Genomic DNA, 17,104 nt, shown 5'->3' on the forward strand with positions numbered 1-17,104 from the left:
CACAATGTGTAGGTGCGAGTAGTACCACTTAGTAGAATTCCTTGAGCAAGACAATGTTCAATAAATGAGTCTCTGTAATTAACAGGCAACTTAGTGAGAAGAGTGTCCACATGAGACCCACTCTGTAGTTCAGCTCTAGCAGGGCCATCTAGTGTGCTTAGCATACCGACTAAAGTGTTCACTGCAGCGGCGAAATCTTCAAACCCTTGAGCGTCACCTGGTTTAATGTTTGAAGCATTAAGTATCTCCTTAAGTTCACTTTGAACCAACAGTCTGGGTTGACCATAACGTTGCTGTAAGGCTTGCATTGCACAGGTGTATGGCATTGGACTGTTAACAAATCGTTTTGCAACCTGATAGGCCGTCGGAAATTTAAGATGATCCAAAAGAACATGGTATTTGTAATCTTCAGTTAAATGGGGGTGTGGACCAAGTATGCTATCAAGGCCCTTTCTCAGTATGAGAAAATCACTTTCTTTTCCTGAAGTGAAAGGCAACAGCCTAGGTTTTGGTATGCCATAAGAAGCAGCGATGGCCATCTCCATTAGACCTGGTGCTACATAATGGTTTGTGTAGTTAGTAGGTATAGCTGCTTGCATGGGAGGTGGATAGCCAGCAGCTTGAGCTGAAGCATAAGGAGGAAGAAAATGAGAAGGATAGTTATGTTGCGATGGAGCAAAAGACATCTGTGGTGGAGGAGAGTAATAAGTACTTTGAGTCATGGGATGACTTTGAGAGCCTGGCATCTGTACAGTTTGTTGCATATGCTGTACAGAAGGTTGCAGAGTAGCTGGAACTGCCGATGGCCAAAGTAATGATTGTGTTGCATGTAACTGTGATTGCGGTTGAGTTACACCCTGAGATGGCAGCTGAGGCACTGATTGTGACCGGGAAATGTGCCGCGGCAGCACAGTGTGTGCAAGCTGGTTGGGTGGTAAGGCACTAGAAATCACAGAGTTTTGAACAGTCTTTGCATGTACGGCAGGCTGAATCAACTCAGATGGCTCATTATGTTTCATTTCTACATCAGGATTCAGGCGATGCACAACTGAAACTGGTGATTGAGTAAGTTCACCTTTAAGATGACTAGTTGGGTGAAAAGGCAACGGAGAGGGACTCTCATAGTGCATAGGAGGACTCTTTGTACATGAAATACGTCTCACACTGTCCATCTCTATTTGCAAGTCTCTCATATCATCAGCCAGTCTCTTCCACCGTGTCTCTAGATGCTGCAATCCTAATTCACTTTCACTGTGGACAGCTATTGCTGGTGTGGAGGATGCACGCATTACTTGATATGGAATATGATGCTCTGTTCTACCTTGACTGGATTCCATCATTTCAGGAGGGATGTTCTGTTGAGGTAGATGGCTGTACACAAAGTCCTCCAGATAGGCTGGTACCCTCCGTGTGCGGGCTGGCCGAGGACTAAGTGGTTGCTGACCATCATAGTAGTCTCTAGATGTTGCCATGACGCAGTTGGCGATCCGGCTCGAAGGACCATTTGTTAGCAATGCTGTGTTTAACTGGGTATCGCCACTGGCCAATCTCTTCCATTAAAAAGAGGTGCAGAATCCAGAGTATCAAACAGAACTTTAATCCAGTATGCTATATTGTGATGTTGATGAGTGTTTTAGTTTTCTATACAAAATACAGAAATAAACATATATAAATGTCATGCAATTACACTTCTTATAAATAAAGAGGTGACATGAATGTACAATGAATACAAATATAACCGTAATCATGTTGTTATGAATAAAAATAAGTTGCATTCTAAATAATCATTACTGACCTACTTAAAGAACACAAAATGGCGGACAAACGCTCATTATATGTACCAGTAAAGATAGCAAATTAAATAAACAAGTCAAACAGTCCTTTAAATATACCAAACAGATTAATGTAGTTTCAGTGCAAGATACAATAGTCATTTTACAAATAACTATATCATGATCATCATAATGATCGCTATGGTAAACTGCTGCGTCATGCATCGATTTAAATGAACACAAACTTAACAAGAAACTCTGCTATAAACATTCATGAGCATTAATAGCAATTCAATCATTGATTATTATTGTTACTTACTTGGTCAATAACTCAAAACAGTGTTCAAATAACCAACAATCACAACGGGATATTTGGCACATACTCAACGCGTGCTTGCAGCAGAACTGAATGACCTAGATTCTTTTAAGCACGTATATAATGCGTCCTGCTGACCTATGACTTCGCAATACTGCCACCTACTGGTAAAAGCATGTAACGTAGAAAACTTTGTACAAGTACCAAACACCACGTCGCCAGTACGGACTCCTTACGTCGCAAGATAACCAAGTACGTCCCAGTTACGTAATAAATTCGTACTATTTTGTTAATTTCATAACTTACTGGGAACGTAACTGTTACATCCCAGGGAGGTAATTTCATTACCTTTACAATTATATAGCCTAAACATTAATTTCGTTTTCTATTTAGGTTAGCCTATTAAAACTTTTCAGTCTCAAAGTTTCCCTTAAATAAGTCAAAATCGATTAAATACACACGAACTGCCATTTAAATGGGAAACATGAAACAGCACGCGCCTCCCGCCCAGCTGACCTCAACCAGAGCGCGCGACCGCGCGTGCACAGCAGAACGGTGGCTGAAGGACGCGGTGTTGTTTCTCTGAACTGAGACCCGTTTAAAATACACAATAACTTATTTTAGCTGCTTAAGAGTTATGAAAACAGCATGTTAACATACTTATTAAGGCTCACAGAATCTCGCACGACAGTATAAACCGCGTTTTATGCTGCACTGACAGGAATGTTCATCTGACAGGAAATTTCGTTTTATCAGGTAAGATACTAACTTCACAACAAATAAATCGATTTTTATGAAAACGTGTAGATATTTTTTAACCTTTATTTATTTTATTGTCTTTATTTTAAAGTTTTGTGGGGCACTTTTGGCGTTTTGGACTGGTGAGGGTTAGAGCCGCGTTACCCTGGCAACCGGAACATGAAGAGGACCGTGCGCTCTCTCTCCGTCTGACAAAACTACACCTGCACAATTCAGAAAGTACATTTTAAATTAACTTATATGGAGAATCCATTTAAATGTTCATTTTAACATACGTTTATTTAAATGTTTGTAATGTTCATGTTCAATAAATGAAGTATTCAAGCTCTGAGTCTGTCATTCATGTTATGGTAAGTCTTTTAGTAATGGGCAAATAAGGACAAGTTAAATTAGTTATACTGCAGATGTCCGCCCAAAGAATATTAAATAAAATATTTAAATTTCTAACTGGTTACTAACATAAAACTTTTAATCCATTACGTTGTCACGACGTGCCCACGACAGGCAGATTACGTTGCAAAGTTACGTGCCGGCGACGGATCCAGGAATTTCACTTTTCCGGTCGCCACGACGTAAGTTTGGTCATCATATTACGTCGACGTTACGTAACAGTTACGTATTTGTGTTAGCTGGGTACACGCCAAAAGCGAGTTTAACAATTTGCGCGAGTAGATTACATACAAAGTCAATGCAAAGAAGCAATCAGGCGATTGGAATTGGGTGGCGCGATTGCCGCGAAAACACGCGCTATTCACCTCAAACGCGTCTTCGCACAAGTTGAAAATATTTAACTCAAGCCAAAAATTCGCATGACACAAAGTTAAATCCTGCGAGTAATTTATAGCATGCAACGCGATGCTACGCGTTTGGTGTGTACGTAGCATTAGACTTAAATTAATGATGCTCTAAAGTAGTACACTTTACAGTACCAAACTCTATCAAACATTTTACATGACACTATTGAATGTTGTGTTATGTTATATTGCAGTACAATACCTCTTGATGTTGATTACAGTCTACACACTAATGTTGTGATCAATATAATAGCATACGATTTTTGAAGAATTATGAATCAAAACAACTCACCTGTCGCGTAAAACACAAGCAAAAGGTGTTTGTTTAGTTGTTGACAGTGGAGATTTAAAAGCGGTCTGCATTTATGGTTTTCAAAGCACTCACATGAAATTAATCAGTACAAATATGTTCATTGTTCTCTACAGGTTGAGTTCTTGTAATATCACAGATGAAGGTTGTGTTGCTCTGTCTTCTGCTCTGAGATCAAACCCATCACACCTGAGACATCTGAATCTGTCTTATAATAAATTTGTGGATTCAGGAATAAAGCTGCTGAACGATAATCAACATTATGAACTGAAGACAGTAGAGTGAGTAATAGTATAAATTTATATTTTATTTTATCCAATTACCTGTAATTCAGTTGAATGTGTTATAACAATGAGCTCTAGTTTAGTGTCTGTAGGTTTCTGTTACTTAAACTGTATTTTATTAATCTTATTATGTGACTGATAAACAGTATGGATGATATTAAACCCTTACACTAAAGCCCTTTTCACAAAAAGATAACAGAAAATACACAGAAAATGCATCTGGGATTGTTTGATTTTTGGTTTATTCACACTGCCAATGATTTTCGTGAATTTGTGCGTGCATTCATACACATACCGTTAAGGTCCCATGATGTATTTAAAGTTCTGCACTTGATAGGTTTTTTCCACAGCGTCTGAAGTTTATGTTAATTAATGACAAGATTTGAGTGCAAACTGCTTGTGTGCTTTCTAATCGCTCATGCAGTACTTTTGACTTTATAAAACCCTGGTGTAAAATATCAAATACAAAGGAACTTCCAGTGACACAAACTTGTTGCCTCCCCTTTAGTGAGAAATGTGCATTTACTGAAGCTCTGTTCACACTGTATAGGACTGACTGTCGCATTTACTTACAGATGTGAGTCTAATAGGGATAATCGTCACAGACCTAAGCACAAAAGTTAAACTATCATGTAGATCGGATCATCAGTATATCAGGACACATCGCGTTTATATTTTTCAACATCAAGTGCCTTCTGTATCTGGATGTTAGATCGGATCTCGTGGGGGAGATGCACTAAATAAATAGCTGTCAATCACAAAGGGTTACAACTGTTTTAGCCACATGATTTAGGGCTGTCCTGGTAACTGCAATCCTGTATTATACAGTGCTATTGAGAAGCCAACAGCAGAGAATAACTAGCAACCGCAACGACCGCAATGTTCACATTTTAAAGGGACACAAGGCAGCATTTTTGTGTTAATAAATCATCTTCGTAAGTCGGTATATGGTTAAATGACTCATTACATGACGAATGAAGACTCTCTCGCCCGCCCCTACCGTCTGTAGGAAGAATACCCCACTTGCAAGTTCGCTGTATCCGACCCGGTGTCCTTCAGTCTCGTATAGTCTCAGATATAGAACGCATTTACTCCCAGACACTAGGGGGAGCTAGTAGACAAATAATACTCAGACTTGCCTTGTGTCCCTTTAAGTTTTATGTTTTTTAGCTTTAAATGTGCAATATGTAGAATTCGCAATCAAAACAAAAATGGGGCATACACACCAAACGCGAGTTTAACAATTTGCGCGAGTAGATTACATACAAAGTCAATGCAAAGACGCAATCGGGCGATTGGAATTGGGTGGCGCGATTGCCGTGAAAACACGCGCTATTCACCTCAAACGCGTCTTCGCACAAGTCGAAAATATTTAACTCAAGCCAAAAATTCGCATGACACAAAGTTAAATCCTGCGAGTAATTTAGAGCATGCAACGCGATGCTACGCGTTTGGTGTGTACGTAGCATTAGACTTAGATTAATGATGCTCTAAAGTAGTACACTTTACAGTACCAAACTCTATCAAACATTTTACATGACACTATTGAATGTTGTGTTATGTTATATTGCAGTACAATACCTCTTGATGTTGATTAAAGTCTACACACTAATGTTGTGATCAATATAATAGAATACGATTTTTGAAGAATTACGAATCAAAACAACTCACCTGTCGCGTAAAACACAAGCAAAATCAGCATCTCTGTCTAGTTAAATGTTGCCGTGAAGCTCTCTCCATCCAGATAATGCAACATCGATATTGATCCTCATTCTTTCTCTCTTCTTGTCCCAAACTCTTCTTGGGTTGTTTGGTTGGCCCGTACGCTTACTGGAGCTGTCTTTGCTGACACGACCAGTTGCAGATGGTAAAGAGTAATCGTAGTCCATAAACAAGTGTAGTCCGACAGACGGTATATGCTACGCATACTTCTGCATTCTGCATTCTACTTTTTACACACATATTTCTATATCAATCATAAATTGTTGTTAGTTCATGTTTATTATAATTTTGAATGTTTCCTGGTAAGTTTAGTATGATTTAAATAAAAGAGCTAATATTTTCCTAAATTTCTTGTTTATGTCTCCCTCTAGTGCGTAAGAAGTGAAGTAATTTACAAACATTTATAAGTACTTTGGTTATTATGTTTTGTACATGTTTTCAAGTAACAATGGCCGGATTACGTTTACATTACACTGAGATCCGATCACAAAGCGTCTTCGACTACCTCCGCATCAGGACACACAGATCGGATAACATTCCGATTCCAAACACTTTTACACTTGTCTTTTCAAGATACAGGTTGCATGTTAATGCCAATGCAACCATAGTGACAGCTGTAAATATAAAAGTAATATGTTTGCAGTAGACAGTAGGGATAATTTTATCTTCAATTATGTATTAAGGACTCAAAAACAGGACTAGCAAGTAAACAGTATTGTGATGTTGTGTGATCTGGGACCAATTTGTTTCCTCACTGCACAGAAAAGATGTATTCCGCGCTATAGAAATTATTTTGCACCATGTAGACTGATGTCGTCTGACATCAAAGTATTGCAAGAGTAATTCAAAAGCTGCATTTTTGAGCTTTAAACACTAAATATTTTTTATGATGACCTGTAATGTTTTACATTTCATAGTCTTGATTTGGGTTTGTTCAACAATCATTTACAAAAAGCTTCCAGCTCAATTTTTATTTTAGTACGCCGTGGTGAACTTTGTTCATATTAAACAATTGCAGGGCCGGCCCGAGGCATAAGCGAACTAAGCAGCCGCTTGGGGCCCCGTGGCCACCAAGGGGGCCCCCAATCGTTTTTTTTACAATTAAATAACTTAAACAAGTAATATAAATGAATGAATATGTATGAATGAATGAATACAAATGGATAAATAAATAATTCAAGACAAAAAAATGTGATTTGCAGACAACTAGCTAGCGTTTGTGACTCATGCGCAATATAGACACCTCGCGTGCATTGACAATTCGCGCCGGTGTGCAAGTGCGCGTAACTGTAATAAATGATAAGCCATGTCACAGAAAAGTATGTATCCCTCTGGTGCCGAAAAGAGAAAGAAGAAAAGGACATTGCAGATTAATATGCAAATTTTAATAGGGAAAGTTTTCATTTCATGTGTTTAAAGGGCTTGCAAATGTTAACATTTCAAGTGATTTTAAACCATTTAACCTGCAAAAAGGCACTAAAGTAAGAAGCTTTCTGGACACACATGCGTTTGTATGTTATGATTAATTTAATTTGATTTCTGTACCTAATGCTAATTTTAGCCCTTACTTAATGTGCAACTTTGTTCTTTTAATAAATGTTTGTAATTTCTTTATTTTTTAATAAAGAAATTGGTGATGGGGCACCCAAACAAATTCTGCTTAGGGCCCCTAAGATGCTTGGACCGGCACTGAACAATTGTGTAATGCTTAAGTTTAATAGGTTCTAATAAAAATACTTAATATAAATTATATTGCAAATATCATGTATCAGTTTGAACTGTTGGTAAATTATGTAACTATAGTGTGTGCTACCCTGGGCATTCTGTTTTTATGGGTGGGGGCTTTAAATTTTTTAGCCCTAATCCATTATTACTTTTCTCACTCGTTTCTCTCTATGTTACAGTCACAGTGACACTTTAAGAGATAAGCAATTTTATTTATAGAACATAATAAAGGTTCACTGCAAGAGACAATATGAACAAACTCAATCTAAGAGCAAAATGTGCTTGGTAATTTAAAATAAACAAACAGATTAAACAGCACTGAATTGATGAATGAATTAGAGATGATGTAATTCTTTACTGTGTTGATAACATGAAGAAATGTTTCTCTTATCTGACAGTCAATAGATTTGTGTTAACTGATCTGTGTTAACAGTGTGACACATGTAACGTTTCATCAAGAAAACAAAAAGTACTGTAAAAGAATGTTGTACCCAAATGTAAACAAATACCTGTGACACAATTAACAGGTTTTTGTTTAATCTTTATTTGACTGAATCTGTTTTTTTTATTGTAGTCAATTGTGTGTCATGTCACAGGAATCTGTGTTTGGCTCTTTTTGCATTATCTTTTTTTCTGAGATGAATCGTGTGAACAAATCTGACAGCAGTTTGTGTGTTTTAACATATTTTAGATGTCAGTCTGATCTTCTGGAAATGAAGGAATGGTTACAATGGTTACAACAGAGAAAATGAGCAACAGTCAACACAACCAACAGACTTGAAGATAAGCTGAACTGAACGCACACACACACACACACACACACACACACACACACACACACACACACACACACACACACACACACACACACACACACAGTGTTTGCGCATGTGTGCATCTGATTTTTTCTTTTACCATACGCACAACCGGCGCAACGTCATAGAATGTCTCTGAACAGGTTCACGCCCACTTTTGGGGGAAATCGCACTAGACGTTCCATTGACTTCCATTCAAAATAGCGGAACAAAGCAACGTTCGTACACAGCCGGCAGGCGTAAATAACTTATGAAATCACTCAGATTAAACATGTTGAGTAATTATCTGTCCACCCTGCCGGCCATAGAGCGTGAAAGATACATTAACACATTTAATTTGGTCAATATAAAAACATGTCTCTTTCATTCTCCAAGCATCAAATTTGTGTAACAACGCTCCCTATTGGCCAGAGGTGTCTTACCCGGACATTAAACACGTACCTCATCAAGTCAACAGGGAAGCAAGTGAATGATTTTACTTCGTATTTGAAAGTTACTTCGTATTTATTTATTATGTCTTTATATTTAGAGTAATGAGTGCACTTTTCCGTCCAGCCATACAACTAACTGGCTTAGCGATATTTCCAGCAATCACTGGATGGCGTTGTTACACAAATTTGACGCTGTGAGAATGAAAGGGACATGTTTTTATATTGACCAAATTAAATGTGTTAATGTATCTTTCGCGCTCTATGGCAGGAAGGGTGGACAGATAAATACTCGACATGTTTAATCTGAGTGATTTCATAAGTTATTTACGCCTGCCGGCGGTGTAAAAACGTTGCTTTGTTACGCTATTTTGAATGGAAGCCAATGGAGGCGCTGCTTTTTTAACCCCCGAAAAGGGGCGGTGACGAAATTTACAGTCAAGTTCCCGGATGTGCCGGTAGTCCGTATATGATTCATGTCATATTTTACGTTAATTGGCAGAATGTCGCAGAAAATTATATATAGTATAAATACTATAAAGTGTAGTAGTTTTTAAGAGGCAATCTTTTTATACTGTATGCCTTTTTCACATTTTTATTTTTGTATATACTGTAGTTCACTGTACTACTCTGTATTCACTGTAAAGCTGCGTTATTACCATAAAAATCATATTATTATTATTTTTTAAATCTGTCACTTTTCTTGTTTTAAACCAAGGCATTTGAGAAATACATCAACTTTAATTAGGAAATGGAAGGTGAAAAAGTAGGCTTCGAGTTAGAGAATTTTTGTTTGTTAATAAAAAAATTGCAATTTTTGTTTGTTAATAAAAAAATTGCAATGTAAATAATTGGTGTATTAATTGTGCCTTTATAATCACACACACACACACACATTCTGGTTTCCATGTTTTGTGGGGACATTCCATAGACGTAATGCATTTTATACCATACAAACTGTATATTCTATTCCACTTACCTACCCCATTCCCTAACCCCAACCATCACAGAAACCCTTTTCCTACTTTACATTTTTAAGAAACATCATTTTGTTTGATTTATAAGCTTATTTCCTCATCAAGGTCACAAAAACACTGGTATTCCTATCTTTGTGGGAACAATTGGTCCCCACAACGTGATAACCACACGCACGCACGCACACGCACACGGCGTCACCTGCTGGTGAAAAACAAGATCTCAATCCAAACATTTGACAAAGGTTTTTCTAACAATATGTTTTTAAGAAGAATAAATATTTAATTTAAGCCATTAAGTAAAAGTGTATTCTGTGTTTTATTTAATGTTTTTCATTAAATCTGTCTATAAACAAAAATGGTAGTGTTTATATATTAATCAGAAGGACCCTATGCAAAAATTAACTGTGGTTTACAGTAAAAAAACGTGGTTGCTTTAGTAAAATCATGGTTACCACAAAATATTTCAAAAAACATATTTAAACCATGATTACTGGTAGTAAAAACATGTTTTTGCTAATATCAATACACAAAAACATTACTACATTTTTACCACAAAAAAAGCTATGGTAAATGTTCGTAATGTAAGGGAATGAGTTTTATGAAATTGCATAATAAATGTGACCAGATTTGATCAACTCCCCCTAGTGGTATACCATAGTATTTTCAAAACTGTTGTGACGTTGCCTCGTTGGCTAAAACCACGTGACTTGGCCAGTTTGAAACGCCCCACTGATTCGAATCAAACGATTCGTGAAAGTTTCGAGGCTTCATGAAGCAATGTCCGAAATCGCCCACTGACTCTGATTCAAAACAAATTCATAAAGGCTTCAAGAAGACCGAACAGTCGCTCCAGATAAAGATAAAAGAGAACTTTGTTTTTATTGCTCTATCCGAAGTGCTTTTTAATCGTTCATGGCATGAGACATAATTGCGCAACTCATCTAGAGTTTGCTCATCAAGAGTTCTGATCTTTGTAAAGAATAAGCCGCCCATGATAATTTCCGGTTGGAATTTGCCCCTAAATTAGTCAGATTGTGGTGAGAGTTCAGGTCAGTGACGCGAGACGCTTTTCACATCCTCATATAGTTTTATAGCTTTTTATTAAAGTTTTGACTCTAAACATAATTTGTGTTAATATTGTGTTAATATGAGTAACATTGTGTAGTTGAGTTGACGCAGTTGTTGTCATTTTCACTCCGTGTCATTTGTGGAGATCGGATTGATCAGAATCACCTCAGCTGTTCATCATGGACCAAACACAAACATCCACAGATGAAGATTTTTCCTCAGGATGCAGGTACTTCATATAAATATCTAAAACCAACCTTTATATTTTAGACAACTAATAATTTTTTTCATAATTTTTATACAGGTCGAGTTCTTGTAATATCACAGATGAAGGTTCTGATGCTCTGACTTCAGCTCTGACATCAAACCCATCAGACCTGACTGAAATTATTCTGACTGATAACAAAATAGGAGATTCAGGATTGAAGCTGATCTCTGATGTACTGAAGAATCCTGACTGTAAACTGAAGATACTGAAGTAAGATCAAGTACTATAGCCGTTCAGATTATGAGAATTAACAGGAATACATTACAATAAGTACTTAATACATTTTGAATAATGCTTACTGAATAAGAACTGAATAAATCTGCATAGATTGCATTCTGTATGTCATCAATGGCAAAATGCAAGGGCAATGCGACAGCTACTTATTCTCAAGTGTGTAAAAATAGTACAGCATGCATGTAGTTAAATCTCTCATACTGAATAAATTTGGTAACTGTGTTTGTTGGCATTTGTGAGATCAGTGTAACTTAGACTTTACCCAATAAACATTCAAAAGTGTAATTCTGATGTTAAAGGGATGGATATGATTTAAAGAAGAGAGATTAAAGGGATATTTCACCCAAAAAATACAATTCTGTCATCATTTACTCTTATATTGTTACAGATCTGTATAAATGTATATGTTCTGATGACCACAAAGGAAGATATTTTGAGGATCATGAGCCCCATTCACTTCTATAGTATTCTTTTTTCCTACTATGGCAGTCAATGGGGCTTCTGATCGGTTTGGTTTTAAACATTCCTCAAAATATCCTTTGTGATCAGATCAAAGACCTTCATATTTTGTACATGATAGCACAATTTTAGTTTTTGGGTAAAATTAATCCCTCTTCTTTAAATGCTTACTGAGGGTTTCCTGCAGCACTTTGCAGTCCGGGAGGCCCGCCTTAGCTGGGAAACCTTACCGCCTTAACTAGGTCGTCCAAAAAAAAAATTCGCTGCACAAAAGGCCGTTGAGTGCATCTCAGAGAATAGCGCGGATGTGCTTCACACCAAGAGCGGCCAGAATGAGATAAAGACAAGGGCCGTCATGTCTGGAGTACAGCCAGTTGATAAAACGCGTGTCCGTGAGAACTGTAAGTGGACTTATGCTTTGGGTTTATTTAAGCCTCTTATTGTATAAGTCTATAGTTCTTGCACATTTAAAGAAATTGTCTGCCCTTTTGCCACGTTGGACTATGTTGTTGCCTCAACCTGGACAAATTAGGGGCGGAGTCCACGATGTTTGAAAAACGCTTTGGAAAAGGAGACGGGCCGACTACCAAAACACACTTATAGCCAATCAAATCAAATCAAATGCCGGGTTGCGTATGTGTGGGGCGGGTCTATCAACAGAAGGTCCAGATTCTATTGGGGTAGGGGCGTGTTTGTTTAGGTACTTTCAAATATCAACATTGGCTTTCAAACATCATGGACTCCGCCTTTAATACATACCTATCTTTTTTCAATACGTGCACTGTACAGCGCGTTGTGAATGTGTTAGCATTTAGCCTAGCCCCATTCATTCCTATGGTACCAAAAAAAAGGTTTTCTTTTGTGGCACCATACTTACTGGTATAACTCCTCATGTAACAGTCTTTAAATAGGGAAAACACGGAAGTGTTTGGTGGCTTCCCTGTTTGGTACCATAGGAATGAATGGCTCTATCACGACACACTGTACAGTGCACGCATTGAAAAAATATAGATATGTATTAATTCGTCTAAGTTGAGGTAATAACAGTTTAATGTGGCAAAAGGGTAGACTATTCCTTTAAAATAAGTTAGCAGGGGATTTTGTTGTTTGAGCAACCTGCTAGCTAGGTTTCACGTGCCTGTTAATTTAATATAATTGTTGAGCGCTCTTGCTCATGTTATTAATGTGCATTATTTACATGCTACAGTAGTTTAAGATAATGTAATTAATAGTGGGAAATAGTCAGTTTTTAAAATTTTTGCGCTATCTATCATCATTCCCCAGACGTTCTACAACATCTGCTTCATTTTGTGTTTATTAACCCTTTAGTTTCACTTCATCACGCAGCTATGCCCGTTAGAAGTAAAAACATTTAATTAATTAATAATCTAGTATGTTTTCTTTTTCTGTCATAGTTTCTTCAAAATTAAGTTTTATTTGAGTGTTTTAAATAAAAATATTTTCATTTTCATCATGACGTGTACGCCCCGCCCCTTTGTCATGCCCCCGGACCCGCCCAACCCTACCACCTTAACTAAAAAATTTTCTGTGGGAAACCCTGTTACTTGTTCCTTGATTTAATTTTTGCAGATGTTGCACTACTGTATAAATTACAATACTGCAAATAAATAATGTAATAGTTTAATGCAAATGATGTATATAAGAGTTTTTATATTGGTGTCTGGGAGGAACAAATATTTTTCTCTACAAAAGTGGAACTAGAAACAAGTTTGGGAACCACTGATTTATATGTTTCTGAGAAGATAATAGATTTTTTTTTTACAAACATTGATTTTAAGTTTAATACAACAGGTGCACACTCAACACTGAATTATATATGGAAGGAAAAATGATGTATAAACTAAAAAGAAGAAATCCATGTTAATATGATGTGTTTTATAATGAACAGAGAGAAACCTGTGTGTCATTGTTCTCTATAGGTTGAGTTAGTGTAATATCACAGATGAAGGTTGTGATGTTCTGACTTCTGCTCTGACATCAAACCCATCTTACCTGACTGAACTGATTCTGACTGGGAACAAAATTGGGGATTCAGGAGTGAAGCTGATCTCTGATGTACTGAAAAATCCTGACTGTAAACTGAAGATACTGAAGTAAGATCAAGTGCTATTTGGCCATTCAGAAAATGAGAATTTGCATGAATTCATTACAATAAGTACTCAATACATTTTGAATAATACTTGAAGAGTTTGGTTCCAAAACGCAATAAATCCATTTTGACAAATTTTGGTAAAAACGTGTTTTCTATACCAAGAAAGTGACAAGATGAAAACAACTATTTTCTGTTACAAACTTTCACATAGCATCTTTAGGTTATAAAAACATAAAGAATTCAAATCCATAAGTTGATTTTCAAAGATTTATTATAAAAACGGATTATTTTTTCCACAAAATGCAATAAATCCACAAATCCAAGTTTTTATTCAAAATGCTATAAATCTATTGAATCAATAGCCTATATAAATGTGACTTCATCTTTGCCATGTTATATTCATTTAGTTGACTAGTTGTACACACTAATTAAAAATATAAACATTAATGTCATTAATCAAAACACTTACTTTGTCATATTAAGAACACTGTCATTGCGGTTACTTGACGTCGTCGCTTAACGTCTTTCACAGCGATCAGCTGTAAAATGTTTTTGGTCGTGCTCGATTTTCGTTGACTTTGAGTAAAATTATGGAAAGTTTTTCATAAGATCCTCTGGGGTCAATGTGTTAGCATGAGAAGCTTGATGCTGTCGGGAGAACAAGCACCCGTCTCCCGAGTGCCTCTCAGGGAAAATATTAGATGCTGATGGCTTACGTTTCTTTCCCATCACAGAAAATCATCAAAGGTTTAGCGATGCAATTAAAGTATTATTTTGTTTTGTTTGTTGATCACGAAGTACTAAGTAGATGAGGAAACTAGGACTCCGTGGACTCAGCGCGTCCGCCATTGTTTGTTTACATTGCGTGACTGGTGGGCTGTAATATCAGAAATGGATTTATTGCGTTCTGTAAAAAAGGAGCAGTGGCGTTTATCGCATTTTGGGAAAAAAGGGAGAAAAGATGACAGAATAACACGACGGATATTGGATTTTGTGTAAAATTAATTATTTACTTTTAACTACTGACCTGATATAATACTGATTTTGGCAGTAACTCATTTTTTTCAAAAATGGCGTTTATCGCGTTTTGGAACCAAACTCTTCACTTATTAAATAAGAACTGAATAAATCTGCATAGATCTCATTCTGTATGTCAGGGCTAGTCAACTGGCCGCCCGTAAAGTGCGGCCCGCCAATCATCTTTATCCAGCCCGCCGGTCACCTTTGGCCGTTTCTCAATCGGAAGGCTGCAGCCTCCGGAAGTCGCGTATGAAAACTGCATATGTCATCAAGTTTAAGCTAACTGAGCATTACATTCACAAATCATAAGCATATTACAACAATTTACGATTAACTAAGAATAATAGTCAACTTTATAATTGTTAAAATTCTGAAATAAGACTTAATAATGTATGCAGCCTGGAAATGCGACCTCCGTAGGCTGCAGCCTTCGGATTGAGAAACGACTAGTCTGATTTAAATTCAGCGTGGTTACTTTTACCTTTACACTGTACATGACAAATGACAGCCGAAAACACGGAAAGTGAGTCAGAAAGGGGCTGCGTGAGCTGGCAACCATCTGTGGGTGCTTTATTATCTGATCCAATTTAAGGTTTCCCACCGGTTAATCAGCGCGTGACAAACCCGGTGATACCGGTTTCACCGGGTGGGAGGGGCTTATAAATGCACATACAGACGTGCGCATTTAATTTGCGTGCAAATGCGAGTGCAACAGCTGGTTTAAGTGCTTGAGTCAATGTTCGCAGGTACTTCTGACAGAAACCCGCCAGTCACAAGCAGAGCAACCTACTATTCCTCCATAAAGCGCTGCTTGAATGATGGTTTTATTATTATTCTTAATGAAAAACACAACAACAAAACGATCTCGCTTATATTAAACATCATATATGTATATTATAACAAAAACGAGTATGCACGCGGCTTTTGCCATCGTCTGCTCGCCGCAGTCTGACAGGAGTAAATGAAATCTGACACCCGCAGCCGCTGATCTGTGATGTGACACGCGTTCAGCTCCGCTGAATTCAGGCAGCAGACACATTCAGTTGTTAGTGTTTGCTCTCTCTAACAAAACAAAATTATTTAATTACAAGAAAATATCAAAACGACGGTGAAAGACGGTGTCGCGGTGGGCAAGTGATCTAACCGGTGAGAGGCTGAAGCACCGGTAATCACCGTTTCACAGACTATCGCAGCAAGCCTAATCCAATTCGAGCTTTGGATGCGTTAAAGAAAATAAACTTATATATAAACGGCGACCAGAAGTGATGTATTTCAGTGTGTTCCAATCAAAACTGTGTGCAAAGTAAAAAGTATTAATTATTTTGTGTTTCACTTTATAAGTAACACTTGAATACTTTAAAAACGATTGATTACTGGTAAGTAAATTATTAACTATAAATATATTCGTAGATTAAAGGTTCTCTCCCATGACCAGGGGGCGAACTCCCGACAGTTATATCTGTAATGTACAACAGAAAGGCTGTTAAAAAAAAGAAAACATGTAGTGCAATTTTAGTCATTAGGAGTGGCTATGTGTTGTGAATACTTGACATGTACCAATTAATGAAAGTTAAACAGTTATAAACAAAATATGTTTAAGAGTGTTGATCTTTTACACTTTTACTATTAACATTTGACTCTTACATGTTGCAATTGTTTCTAAATATTAATAAAGAAAATATGAATTAGTTAAATCTCTCATATTGAATAAATGTGGAAACGTCTCGGTTACTATCGTAACCTCGGTTCCCTGAGAGACGGGAACAAGACATTGCGTCCGCTGACGCTATGGGGTTAACTCCTCCCACTTCACCAAAACTGAAATCTTATTGAACAACGCCATTGCAGGGCACTGGCCAATCGTCGCTGACCGCGGGAAGCGGGAGCCTATAAAAGGCGGTGTAAGAGCAACGAACATCAGAATACTCGACTGAACGAATATGGCTGGCAAGCCGCGAGCTTGGTGCGTAACGCAATGTCTTGTTCCCGTCTCCCAGGCAACCGAGGCCACGAAAGCAACCGAGACGTTCCCCATCGAGA

The 17,104-nt window shown here is 37.4% G+C and overlaps 1 pseudogene; it reads left to right on the forward strand.

Annotated features, from left to right (window-relative positions):
• LOC141361492 (protein NLRC3-like) overlaps positions 1-17,104 on the forward strand; it is a 67,085-nt pseudogene that overhangs the window by 37,738 nt on the left and 12,243 nt on the right.

Source organism: Misgurnus anguillicaudatus, chromosome 24, assembly GCF_027580225.2.
Source record: "Misgurnus anguillicaudatus chromosome 24, ASM2758022v2, whole genome shotgun sequence".
NCBI classification, from domain to species: Eukaryota; Metazoa; Chordata; class Actinopteri; order Cypriniformes; family Cobitidae; genus Misgurnus; species Misgurnus anguillicaudatus.